Source organism: Oncorhynchus keta, unplaced genomic scaffold, assembly GCF_023373465.1.
Source record: "Oncorhynchus keta strain PuntledgeMale-10-30-2019 unplaced genomic scaffold, Oket_V2 Un_contig_2262_pilon_pilon, whole genome shotgun sequence".
NCBI classification, from domain to species: Eukaryota; Metazoa; Chordata; class Actinopteri; order Salmoniformes; family Salmonidae; genus Oncorhynchus; species Oncorhynchus keta.
The window spans coordinates 170,680-184,487 of NW_026282989.1; the positions used below are offsets into that span (position 1 = coordinate 170,680).

At 40.6% G+C, this 13,808-nt stretch overlaps 1 protein-coding gene across 1 annotated transcript in view; it reads right to left on the reverse strand.

Moving 5' to 3' along the window:
- Nucleotides 1–13,808, reverse strand: part of LOC127921582 (protein eyes shut homolog) — a gene marked incomplete at its 3' end in the record, with an annotated part of 213,306 nt that overhangs the window by 139,669 nt on the left and 59,829 nt on the right.

Here is a 13,808-nt window from a genome sequence, read left to right on the forward strand (position 1 = left end):
ATCTAGATGGGGATTCTCACAGTGCTCTCTCTTGTTCAAGTCTAGTTTAAATCTAGATGGGGATTCTCACAGTGCTCTCTCTTGTTCAAGTCTAGTTCAAGTCTAGATGGGGATTATCACAGTGCTCTCTCTCTCAGTGTTCTTGTTCAAGTCTAGTTTAAATCTAGATGGGTCTCAGTTTCAATCTAGATGGGGATTCTCACAGTGCTCTCTCTTGTTCAAGTCTAGTTCAAGTCTAGATGGGGATTATCACAGTGCTCTCTCTTGTTCAAGTCTAGTCTTGTTCAAGTCTAGATGGGGATTATCACAGTGCTCTCTCTTGTTCAAGTCTAGTTTCAATCTAGATGGGGATTCTCACAGTGCTCTCTCTTGTTCAAGTCTAGTTTCAAGTCTAGATGGGGATTCTCACAGTGCTCTCTCTTGTTCAAGTCTAGATGGGGATTTCAAGTGCTCTCTTGTTCAAGTCTAGATGGGGAATATCACAGTGCTCTCTCTTGTTCAAGTCTAGTTTAAATCTAGATGGGTATTCTCACAGTGCTCTCTCATGTTCCAAGTCTAGATGGGGATTCTCACAGTGCTCTCTCTTGTTCCAAGTCTAGATGGGGATTCTCACAGTGCTCTCTCTTGTTCCAAGTCTAGATGGGGATTCTCACAGTGCTCTCTCTTGTTCAAGTCTAGATGGGGATTCTCACAGTGCTCTCTCTTGTTCAAGTCTAGATGGGGAATATCACAGTGCTCTCTCTTGTTCAAGTCTAGTTTAAATCTAGATGGGGATTCTCTAGTTTAAATCAGTGCTCTCTCATGTTCCAAGTCTAGATGGGGATTATCACAGTGCTCTCTCATGTTCCAAATCTAGATGGGGATTTTCACAGTGCTGTCTCATGTTCAAGTCTAGTTTAAGTCTAGATGGGGATTCTCACAGTGCTCTCTCATGTTCCAAGTCTAGATGGGGATTATCACAGTGCTCTCTCTTGTTCAAGTCTAGATGGGGATTATCACAGTGCTCTCTCATGTTCCAAGTCTAGATGGGGGATTATCACAGTGCTCTCTTGTTCAAGTCTAGATGGGGATTATCACAGTGCTCTCTCATGTTCAAGTCTAGTTTAAATCTAGCTTGGATATAACCTTCCTACGTAATGCATCTAGATGGTGATTTAGTCATTAAGCTCCTACCATACAGGGATTCGTCTCAGATGTGACTGTGGAAGTGATTTATCATAAACATCCATTCATCAATAACGGCAAATCCAGTACATGTAGTAAAGCCCCTCTTGAAAGAGTCAATCTCAGGATATGTCCCATATGACACCCTATTCCCTATATAGTGCATACTTTTGACCAGAGCCCTATGGGGGATCCACTATGGTCCCTGGTCAAAATAAGTGCGCTATCAAGGGAATTGGGTGTCATTTGGGACAAAGCCTCAGTCTACTGTACAGCAGACTTACTGTGATTAATATCACAATGTTCTTTCTGTTGGTATATATATATAAAAATGCCACATTGTGCAGCTACAAATTGTACAAATCCATCCCAACAGCGATGTGCAAAGATATCTGTCAGAAGAAATGTATTATAAGTATTGTTCAGGTAGTACTCTCAATGGGTTAGGGGGTCATTCTTCATGGAGGATGGAAGATGAAACATGACCCAAGAAATAACCGACATAAATATTGGTTTACTGCAAAGGAACTCGCCATCCGATTATTAAATAATGCATTTCAGTGTGTGCATTTCCTTTTTCTACCATGGGAGACAGAATACATATTCCAGACTGACCGAAAACAGAGAAATAATTCCGCCAACAACTAAGTCAACTCTCTGCTACTCTTCATTATTTTTTGTCATAAACAGAGCAGAAGACACATTTCTGATGCAACAGTTGGACAAATAAAGTTGTATTGTACAACACAGTCCCCCAAAACGTCTGTAGCCTTCAATAGAGCCACATGGAATAGAACCAAGAACGTTACAGTACCGTCCAGCTGCCTTAGCCTGAGTGACAGTTTGCTTGTCATCCATAAGGAGGTGGAGAGAGAGAGAGCAGAAACAGGCTGGCTCCCAGGTTAAAACCCACAGAGGAAGAAGAATTGGTCTGTTGGGGTGATGATGATGAGAGTCGGTCAGATAAACTGGTCTTTGAAAGTTAAGGTTGAAAAATCAAGTAAACTGATCATTGAAAGGTCAGGTAAAAAATGGTGGTCATTTGTAAACTGGTCATTGAAGTAAACTGGTCATTGAAACTGGTCAGGTAAACTGGTCATTTGAAAGGTCAGGTCAGGTAAACTGGTCATTGAAAGGTCAGGTAAACTGGGTCAGGTAAACTGGTCATTGAAAGGTCAAGTAAACTGGTCTTGAAAGGTCAGGTAAACTGGTTATTAAGGTCAAGTTGACAGGTCAAGTAAATTGGTCTTGAAAAGTCAGGTAAACTAGTCATTGAATGGTCAGGTTGAAAGGTCAAGTAAACTGGTCATTGAAAGGTCAGGTAAACTGGTTATTGAAAGGTCAAGTTGAAAGGTCAGGTAAAGTGGTAGTTGAAAGACCACAGGGAGAGGTAGCTGATATAGAAGCCAGGATATAACCTGGGGATGAGTCTCCAATGGCACTGATCCCTATATAGTTCACTACTGTTGACAGATAAAAGCAGAAAGTGATGAGATGCCCCCTGAGATGAAGGAACATGAAGGTAAAATGGGAATATAATTGGACATGGAAGTAAATGCAGGTCGTTCAAGTCAAGTAGAGAGAAATGTACAGGAGTAGTATCAGAAGGAAATATGCGCTCCTACGAACGTATCAGCCTGTCTGTCTTGTACTGTTAATATGATGTCATATGGATTAGGAATGGGCACGCTTATTTGAATATTCAAATATCGACGGACGTTAGTAGTAGTACTCAAACATTTTGCAGGTCTACTTTATCCAGAAAAAAGTGTATTTTTAATTAAATTATCCTTGTGACATAGTTACATAGAAATTATATACCATGACATTTGAAAGTCTTAATTTAATAAAACAAACTTTGAATGTAGTTTTATGACGATGCATTGAGCTACTACTACACATTTAGTCCTCCAGTCAGCGCTGACAAGGGATTACTATTAACCACTCTTTAAATAGAGATTACAGACACACACCTAACCGAGGGCCTGACACAGATCAACGCTAAACACTCATCTGAAATATTATTTGTACTATTCTAATAGTGAAATTATTTCCCATTTCCATCCCTAATATGGATAACAATAGTATGTTGTGTTAGGCTATGTTATGTCCCATATAAATCTTGGTTAACCCAGAACTAAAATCTCACTTAATGTTTACTTAGTCTGTCCACGAGATATGTCAATATATAATGAACAAAAATATGAACTAAAAATGTAAAGTGTTGGTCCCATGTTTCATGAGCTGAAATAAAACATCCCAGAAATATTCCATACTCACAAAAAGCTTATTTCTCTCAAATGTTGTGCACAAATGTGTTTACTACATCCCTGTTAGTGAGCATTTCTCCCTTGCCAAAATATTTCATCCACCTGACAGGTGTGGCATATCAAGAAGCTGATGAAACAGCATGATCATTACACAGGTGCACTTTGTGCTTGGGACAATAAAATGCCACTCCAAAATGTGCAGTTTCTTCACACAACACAATGCCACAGATGTCTCAAGTTTTGAGGGACTGCAGGAATATCCACCAGAGGTGTTGCCAGAGAATTGAATGTTCAATTCTCTACCATAAGCCGCCTCAACATAATTTTGGAGAATTTAGCAGTACATTGAACCGGCCTCACAACCGCAGACCACGTGTAACCACTTCAGCCCAGGACCTCCACATCGGCTTCTCACCTACGGGATCATCTGAGACCAGCCACCCAGAAAGCTGATGAAACGGAGGAGTATTTCTGTTCTGTAATAAAGCCCTTTTGTGGGGTAAAACTAATTCTGATTGGCAGGTCCTGACTCCCCAGTGGGTGGGCCTGGCTCCCAAGTCGGTGGGCCTGGGAGGGCACTGGTAGTATAGAACAAATCAATCTTTTATTTTTATTTAAGCTTTATTTAACTAGGCAAGTCAGTTCAGAACAAATTCTTATTTATAATGACGGCCTACACCGGCCAAACCCGGACGACGCTGGGCCAATTGTGCGCCGCCCTATGGGACTCCCAACCATGGCCAGATGTGATACAGCCTGGATCAGCATGGTAATGCTCCCTGAATATTTCCAAAATTCCCATTATGAGCATTTACCTAGTTAAGTAAATAATCCTCAAAACCACCTCAAAATGTATTCATGAAATATCATAAATACCTTCGATACTGAAACACGAAGGTCATGTAGCAAACCATGAACCGTCAATGAGGAATAAACTTGGAAAAGGTTCAGGGTGAATGTTTGTGATTACTTCATTGTTATACATTGGGATTAATTTCCCCTTTCTAAAGCTCCAGGTTAGGTGAAGTGGATACGATGTGTGCATCGCAGATGAAATATGCAATGAAACCAATTAAGATAGGATTATATCTTTCTGCAGAGCAAACTTAATTACTAATGTACCATGAACTTTATACATTAGTAAGGAACGCTCACAGAAAAGCATGCATGTAAAGGATATTGAGATGAATGAGAGAAAGAGGCATTAACCAGATCTGGGTTCAAATACTATTCAATATATTAAACATTGCTTTAGCCTGCCTGGAGTGGGGTGCCTGTTATGCAGGGTTTTGGTTTGCACTTTTGAGACTTTCCTGATGGTTCCATCACAGCAGGTAAACCCAATCAAGCACAGATAGAGTATTTGAAATTATTTTGAATAGTATTTGAACCAGGAACCCAGACAATAGCATTAAGATCTGAGATTAGTGTGTGTGTGTGTGTGTGTGTGTGTGTGTGCGTGTGACCATGTGTGATCACAGTTCTTCATTGACGCATCATGGCGAGAGAGAGCACAGAGGTTCAATGTATGTTCCAAAATGGCACCCTAAAGTAGTGCACTACTTTTGACTAGAGCCCTATGCGCCCTGGTCAAAAGTAGTGCACTATAAAGGGAATGTGGTGCCATTTGGGACACACTTTAAAACTCAGATCTCCAGCACCATGTAGCCAGCTCATAAATACCCAGAGAGGACTTGGCTGGTGTCAGTAATTTGGCTCATATACTGCAGTTCTTGGGCACCGTCCAAGGCCAAAGCAACACACTATGCAAACCTTTGCAAAAATTATAAAATAATGATAAATTGTATTTTCAGAAAGAACACCACCGCCAAAGAAGCCCTCTGCTTAATGATACATTTCTTACTGTACAGCATGGGTCGGCAACAGGCGGCCCACGGGACAAAACCAGTGTAATGAAGGTATGAAATGATTGCTATTTTCAAATACAATCTCTTTTCGGGCTTAGTTGGGGTCAATATGCAGTGTACAAATGATTATGAGGTTGATGAAGCACAACTTTAGATTTCCTACATTATTATTATATTTAGTTTATTCTAGCACTTTAACGATTTAATCTATAAAACACAAAACCAACTTTAAAACACAGATTGATTGAAAAAATATTTGTGATAGCATTTATACTTTTTGTACTACAACAATATATTAATGAGTTCCCAATGCATTTCAATGGCAAACAAAGGGTCCATAGACTTTTAAAGATTCTAGAATCTAGACCCATCTCCTCTTTCACCGTTTAAGCAATCAACCCCAAACCTACGTTGAGATGTTCAGACTGCCCCTGCTTAGATTGCCTGTCTAGTGATTTTTTTATACTATGTACAGTATACTTTCTGAACTATAAAGATTTTAATTGTGCGTAAAATAACATGAATGAGAACCATAGGTATACAGAAGTAGCTTTTTAAAATGGTCCTGCTCCTTGGCCAGTTACGCTTCATGATCAACTTCAAAAATTCATCTTCAAACTCTTTCAAATCTTTATCAACTATAACTACACTGAACAAAAATATAAACACAACATGCAACAATTTCAAAGATTTTACTGAGTTACTGTTCATATAATGTTCACAAAATTGACATCAGAAAACCGCTCGCCCACACAGCGCCATACACGCTGTCTGCCATCTGCCCGGTACAGATGAAGCCAGGATTCATCCGCGAAGAGCACATTTCTCCAGCGTGCCAGTGGCCACAGAAGGTGAGCATTTGCCCACTGAAGTTGGTTACGTCGCCAAACTGTAGTTCGATGAGCATGCAGATGAGCTTCCTGAGACGGTTTCTGACAGTTTGTGCAGAAATTCTTTAGTTGTGCAAACCCACAGTTTCATCAGCTGTCCAGGTGGCTGGTCTCAGATGATAGATCCCGCAGGTGAAAAAGCTGGATGTGGAGTTCCTGGGCTGGCGTGGTTACACGTGGTCTGCAGCCATGGGGGGGAGCAGACGTGGGACCAACACGTGGGACCGACACTTTACATGTTGCGTTTATATTTGTGTTCATTGTATGTACACATTGGCATAAATGTGCATAAAATTAAAATTCTTAAAAACTTTTATCAACTGTATTTGCATAAACTACATTTGCATAAACTACATTTGCATAAAATAACTCAACAACAGTACCTTTTGAACCGTTCAAGCTAGAGATGCCAAACCAACTTCACATGTTCAGGCTATCCTATACATTAAATCATCATTCACAAGCTAGAGATGCCAAACCAACATCACATGTTCAGGCTATCCTATACATTAAATCATCATTCACAAGCTAGAGATGCCAAACCAACTTCACATGTTCAGGCTATCCTATACATTAAATCATTCACAAGTTAGAGATGCCAAACCAACTTCACATGTTCAGGCTATCCTATACATTAAATCATCATTCACAAGCTAGAGATGCCAAACCAACTTCACATGTTCAGGCTATCCTATACATTAAATCATCATTCACAAGCTAGAGATGCCAAACCAACTTCACATGTTCAGGCTATCCTATACATTAAATCATCATTCACAAGCTAGAGATGCCAAACCAACTTCACATGTTCAGGCTATCCTATACATTAAATCATCATTCACAAGCTAGAGATGCCAAACCAACTTCACATGTTCAGGCTATCCTATACATTAAATCATCATTCACAAGCTAGAAAGCACACCACATTTTCTTCAGGAAATGTACTTTTCTAGTTATAATAATTTTGTCGGCCTGAGAACCATTTGCTCCAACAAAATCGTTAATTTGATGCCTTTTCGGTTTGTTTTGGAGATTCTACCATAGCTCAATTTTCCTTCCTGTATTGGATAGACACATGGGTTTACAACAGGCACGTGCCTGTCTGTCTGCCTGTCTGTCTGCCCGGTCTGTCTGCCGGTCTGCAGTAGAGCACTGGCCTGTGATGTACTAAAATGTGAGCACTGGAACAACGTAAGGGGACATTTTACTACGGCCATTTTACATTTATTGTCTGCTTTCTTTGCTTAGAGGTACGGTATGCATCGGTAGAGATGTGTTTTATTCAAGATAATAGTGCAGCACTACCGGAGACATCACAAGCCACTAAATCTACCTTTTATGAGGAAACAGGAAGCGGGCAGAATATAACCATTCAGATTAAGTAAATAAAAGAGGGTTGGTGGCAAGCATGTGAAGCTGTCTAATAAAATCTAAGCTCTAACATTGATGATATATGAACACTGACAACCACAACCACTTTGGTTCGGTGATTGAAGCAGTGGTACAACCATCTACTGTATATTGTGGGCAGAGAGAGAGAGGGAGAGAAACATGATATTCAACCCTTTAGTAACCCTAAAATGTATATCTTTTAAAACCTCCTTTAGCTAACCTAAAATGTATATATTTTAAAACCTCCTTCAGCTAACCTAAATGTATATTTTAAAACCTCCTTTAGCTAACCTAAAATGTATATATTTTATATATTTTAAAAACCTCCTTTAGCTAACCTAAAATGTATATATTTTAAAACCTCCTTCAGCTAACCTAAATGTATATATTTTAAAACCTCCTTTAGCTAACCTAAAATGTATATATTTTAAAACCTCCTTCAGCTAACCTAAATGTATATATTTTAAAACCTCCTTTAGCTAACTTAAAATGTATATATTTTAAAACCTCCTTCAGCTAACCTAAAATGTATATATTTTAAAACCTCCTTCAGCTAACCTAAAATGTATATATTTTAAAACCTCCTTTAGCTAACCTAAAATGTACATCTTTAAAACCTCCTTTAGCTAACCTAAAATGGAAGTATCCTCTTTGGAATTCCTATTAGATGTTTTAAAAAAGAAATGAACCTAATATTCTCCTGCTCGTTGATTTTAAATTATGATTGCTTCCACTTGGAGAAGAACCTAGCAGTTGGTCAGACAGTCTGTTGTTTCAAGGGCCATATAAAAAGAGACAGGATATGGAGCGGAGATTAGCTTCTTTAAATCCACAAGACTGAATTACTGGTGTTCTGGGACTCCTTGGCTTTTCAATAGCTGTGTGATTTCAATTAGGAGACTCTGATTGGAAATATAACAAGACAGGGGAAAGATACGGACAACAAAAGGCATGGCCTGCGTCCCAAATGGCACCACATTCCCTTTATAGTGTACTACTTTCTACCAGGACACACAGGGCTCTGATCAAAAGTAGTGCACTATATAGGGAATAGAGTGCCATTTGAGACACATGCCCTATCTCGGAGGAATCTGCCCTTCTAAAGTTTCATAGTGTCTCTTCAGCATGTCACCGGACATTTTTTGGCAGATTACAATCAGGTGCTTGGCATTTTGTGATGGCCTTTTGGACAGCACCTTGTCTGCCTGCCTGGAAAAAGAAAATAAACCCTTGATATGCGTCTGGAGGGGGAAAAAAAACTATAAAGCCATGCAAGGTGAAAAATGTCTCCAATGTCTGTACAGTTTCCCTAAGAATAAAGAATAACACTTTATACGAAGAGTACCTACATAGGGACTTCATGACACATTCATGACCCATTCAAAACCCGGATATCTGCAGTACATGAACATTTCATAAACGCTTATACCATCGGCCGCAAGTTCATATTTTTCTAGTCTGAATAAAAACTTAAATATCAGGGGCTTGAGCAATGCACTCAGAAATGCCTGATCTACTCCAGACAGACTGGTCCTGAGGGGCTTCGAGACGGGTTCTGAAATTAAACGGGGGGCCTTCTGAAAGTCCGCCCGCTTCAACGCTTCATAATTCCACATCGAAAAAGGGATCCCTGGATGCCTAGGGCTGTGTCCTAAATGGCAGCCTTTTCCCTGCATAGTGCATTACTTATGACCAGGAGGAGCCCTATTGGCCCTGGTCAAAAGTAGTCCCCTAAATAGGGAATAGGGTTCCACTTGGCATGGACGCCTCGGAGTGAAGGGTTCCATCAGTCACTGAGGTGCTGCCACATTGTGAGAGACAATTTTCCATCAGCGAAGTGGCAACCGATATTTGAGCCTGGCGCAGCACAAAAAGCCCTAGCTCATGTAATGCTATGTAAGGACTTATCGGAGTGACAGGTGTGAGTGTGTCAGCTAAGATGGGGACTGAGGTTCTGCTGACAGGATTGAGAGGGACCAATGATGAAAGACATGAAATGAAGAGAGCCACTTGTTCATTCTGAGGGGTTGTGGTTTGGTTTAGGCTGTTGTATGTATGATGGAGAACTAGATACTCCAAATTAAACATATATTGAGAAGATGTGTATTTTTAACACCAGAGGAAAACACATGAAAGTTATAATCTAAAGACTTGTTTACTAGTGGTCCTCAAAACTCTTTTCAACAGAGTCTAAAGTATTTGGAATTTGGTTAATGGACCCAGAAATGAATAGTGTACGATGTATAAAACAAATTGAAAAATGACTTTTCATGGCATCCAGCTTTTGTACAGGTTTAGAATAAACAAGGAGCATCATTAACTATCAAACGACATGAGTCTAAAATTGTATTGAAATATTTCTGTAAAGTTAATTACTTTTGGTCGACCCAACGATTACACTTTTGGACTTAAAAATTGTAAAAAATATATATATATATATATTTTAAATTTTTGGTATGTTTTCAATTTGATCATATCTAAGACAACAAATCTAGGTTAATGTTTTTCCTTTAGGGTGGATAGAAGGGTGGTTAAATTACTCCAATAGCTTTTGTTATAGTATTCATGTATTAGCATATCAATATCTTGTTGCTGTCCTTGGTTGGCAGGTTCAATGAAGAAATGTCCTGCAACCTCCGTTTCCATATTTTAGACAAAAATAACGCAAACGTTTATGGAATAATTCACTTGACAAGCCGTTAGAACAAGATGAGCAATGGCAATGTAACAAGTCTCCTCATTAAACATGCCTTATATTTGATCCCTTTGCTGGGGAATGACATGCCATATAACAGGCTAGCTATCACCACTCTTACACAAATTTTGATTTCTCTGGTTCTAAAGCATATTTTGAAAATCTGAGACGACAGGATTGTTTTCGAGGACAGGCATATTTATTTCATTTATGATTTTCCGCCTTATAAGCTTGAGGCTGTAGAATGGCATGGGGCGACCCATATAACAGGAATGACACGCCATGTATTAATGGTGAATGACACGCAATTATAACGTATTTTGACACGCCTTATAATCCATTGGAATGACACGCCTTATAACGCAGAATGACAATTATAACGGGAATGACACGCCTTATGGGGAATGACACGCCTTATAACGGAATGACACGCCTATAATGGGAATGACACGACACTAGGAATGGCCTTATAACGGGATATGACCAAACGCCTTATAACAACGAATGACACGTTTAACGGGAATGACACGTTAATTCGGAATGACTTAACGCCTTATAACGGGAATGACTGAATTTAACGGTTAACGGGAAATGCCATATAGTACACGCCAATAAGCGGGAATGACACTCCTACACAAGCATCTTTCAGGATGAAAAACTGGAATGACACGCCTATGTAACGGGAATGAGGTCTCCTCATAACGGGAATGACACGCCTTCATAACTGGTAAATTATTTTAATGACACCCTTTAACGCCTGGGAATGACACGCCATATAACGGGAATGCATATAATAAATGACACGCGCTAAATAACGCCTAGGAATGACACGCCATATAACGGGGAATGACACGTCTTATAAAGGAATGAAAATCGAGATGACAGGATTATAAGAAAGGATACGCCTTGAGGACAGGCTTATAACGGAATGACATTTATTTTGCAATTGACACGAAAACGGGAATGTTGCGTTATGGTAATGAGGAATGAATGACACGCCATATAACGGGGAATGACACGCCATATAACGGTTTTAATGACACGTGTTTCAATTTGATCATATAACGGGAATGACACAAATATAACGGTTAATGACACGCCTTTAACGGATAGAAGTGGTTAAATGACACGCCATATAACGGGAATGACACGCCTATAGTATTCATGACACGCCAATAACGGGAATGACACGCCATATAACGGGAATGACACGGTTCAATAACAGGAATGTCACGCTTATAACGGGAATGACACGCCATATTTTAGGGAATGACACGCAAATTATGGAATGACACCACTTATAGAGGAATGTGAAAAGATGAGCAATGGGAATGACACGCCTTATAACGGGAATGACACGCCATATAATGGAAATGATGAATGACACGCCACGCCATAACGGAAATGACACGCCTTATAACGGGAATGACACGTCTTATAGAATGACACGCATATAGGAATACGCCATATATGGGGAATGACACGCCATATATAACGGAATGACACGCCATATAACGGGAATGACACGCCATATAGGAAATAACGGGAATGACACGACATAACGGGAATGAATGCAGGGGAATGACACGCCATATAACGGAAATGACACGCCATATAACGGGAATGACACGCCTTATAATGGGAATGACACGCCATATAACGGGAATGACACGCCATTATGACACGCCTTATACGCAGGGGAATGACAGGCCTTATAACGGGAATGACATACTTATAGCAGGGAATTTCTTATAACGGAATGACACGCCTTATAACGGGAATGACACGCTGTATATAACGGGGAATGACACGCCATATAACGGAAATGACACGCCTTATAACGGGAATGACACGCCTTATAACGGGAATGACACGCCATATAACGGAATGACACTCCTTATAACGGGAATGACACGCCTTATAACGGGAATGACACGCCTTATAACGGGAATGACACGCCTTATAACTGGAATGACACGCCATATAACGGAATGACACGCCATATAACGGGAATGACACGCCTTATAACTGGAATGACACGCCATATAACGGGATATAATGGAAATGACACGCCTTATAACGGGAATGACACGCCTTATAACGGGAATGACACGCCATATAACGGAAATGACACGCCTTATGAATGACACGTCTTATAACGGGAATGACACGCCATATAACCACGCCTTATAACGGGAATGACACGCCATATAACGGGAATGACACGCCTTATAACAGGGGAATGAATGACACGCCATATAACGGAAATGACACGCCTTATAACGGGAATGACACGCCTTATAATGGGAATGACCCGCCCATATAACGGAATGACACGCCATATAACGGGAATGACAGGCCTTATAACGGGAATGACACGCCTAACGGGAATGACACGCCATATAACAGAGGAATGACACGCCTATAAGAATGACACGCCATATAACGGGAATGACACGCCTTATAACTTGGGAATGACACGAAAATGACATGCCTTATAACGGGAATGACACGCCTTATAACGGGAATGACACGCCATATAACGGGAATGACACGCCATGGAATGACACGCCTTATAACGGGAATGACACGCCTATATAAACGGGAATGACACGCCATTAGGGAATAACTGGAATGACACGCCTTATAACGGGAATGACACGCCTTATAACGGGGAATGACACGCCATATAACGGGAATGACACGCCTTATAGCAGGAATGACCACCATATAGCGGAATGACGCCTTATAACTGGAATGACACGCCATATAACGGAAATGACACGCCTTATAACGGGAATGACACGCCCTTATAACTGGAATGACACGCCTATAACGGGAATGACACGCCATATAACGGGAATGACACGCCATATAACGGGAATGACACGCCTTATAGCAGGAATGAATGAATGACACGCCATATGACACGGAAATGACACGCCTACGCAGAATGACACGCCATATAACGGGAATGACACACCTTATAATGGGAATGACACGCCATATAACGGGAATGACACGCCATATAACGGAAATAGCCACCTTATAACGGGAATGACACGCCATATAACGGGAATGACACGCCTTATAACGGGAATGACACGCCATATAACGGGGAATGACACGCCTTATAACGGAAATGACACGCCTTATAACGGGAATGACACGCCATATAACGTGGAATGACACGCCATATAACGTGAATGACACGCCATATAACGGGAATGACACACCGCCTATAACCGCGGGGAATGACACGCCATATAACAGGAATGACACGGAATGACACGCCTATAACGGGGAATGACACGCCTATAACGGGGAATGACCACCGAAATGACACGCCATATAACGGGAATGACACGCCATACTCAGGGAATAACGGGAATGACACGCCACGCCATATAACGGGAATGACACGCCATATAACGGAATGACACGCCATATACGCCTGAATGACACGCCTTATAACGGGAAATGAAAATGACACGCCATATAACGGAAATGACACGCCTTATAACGGAAT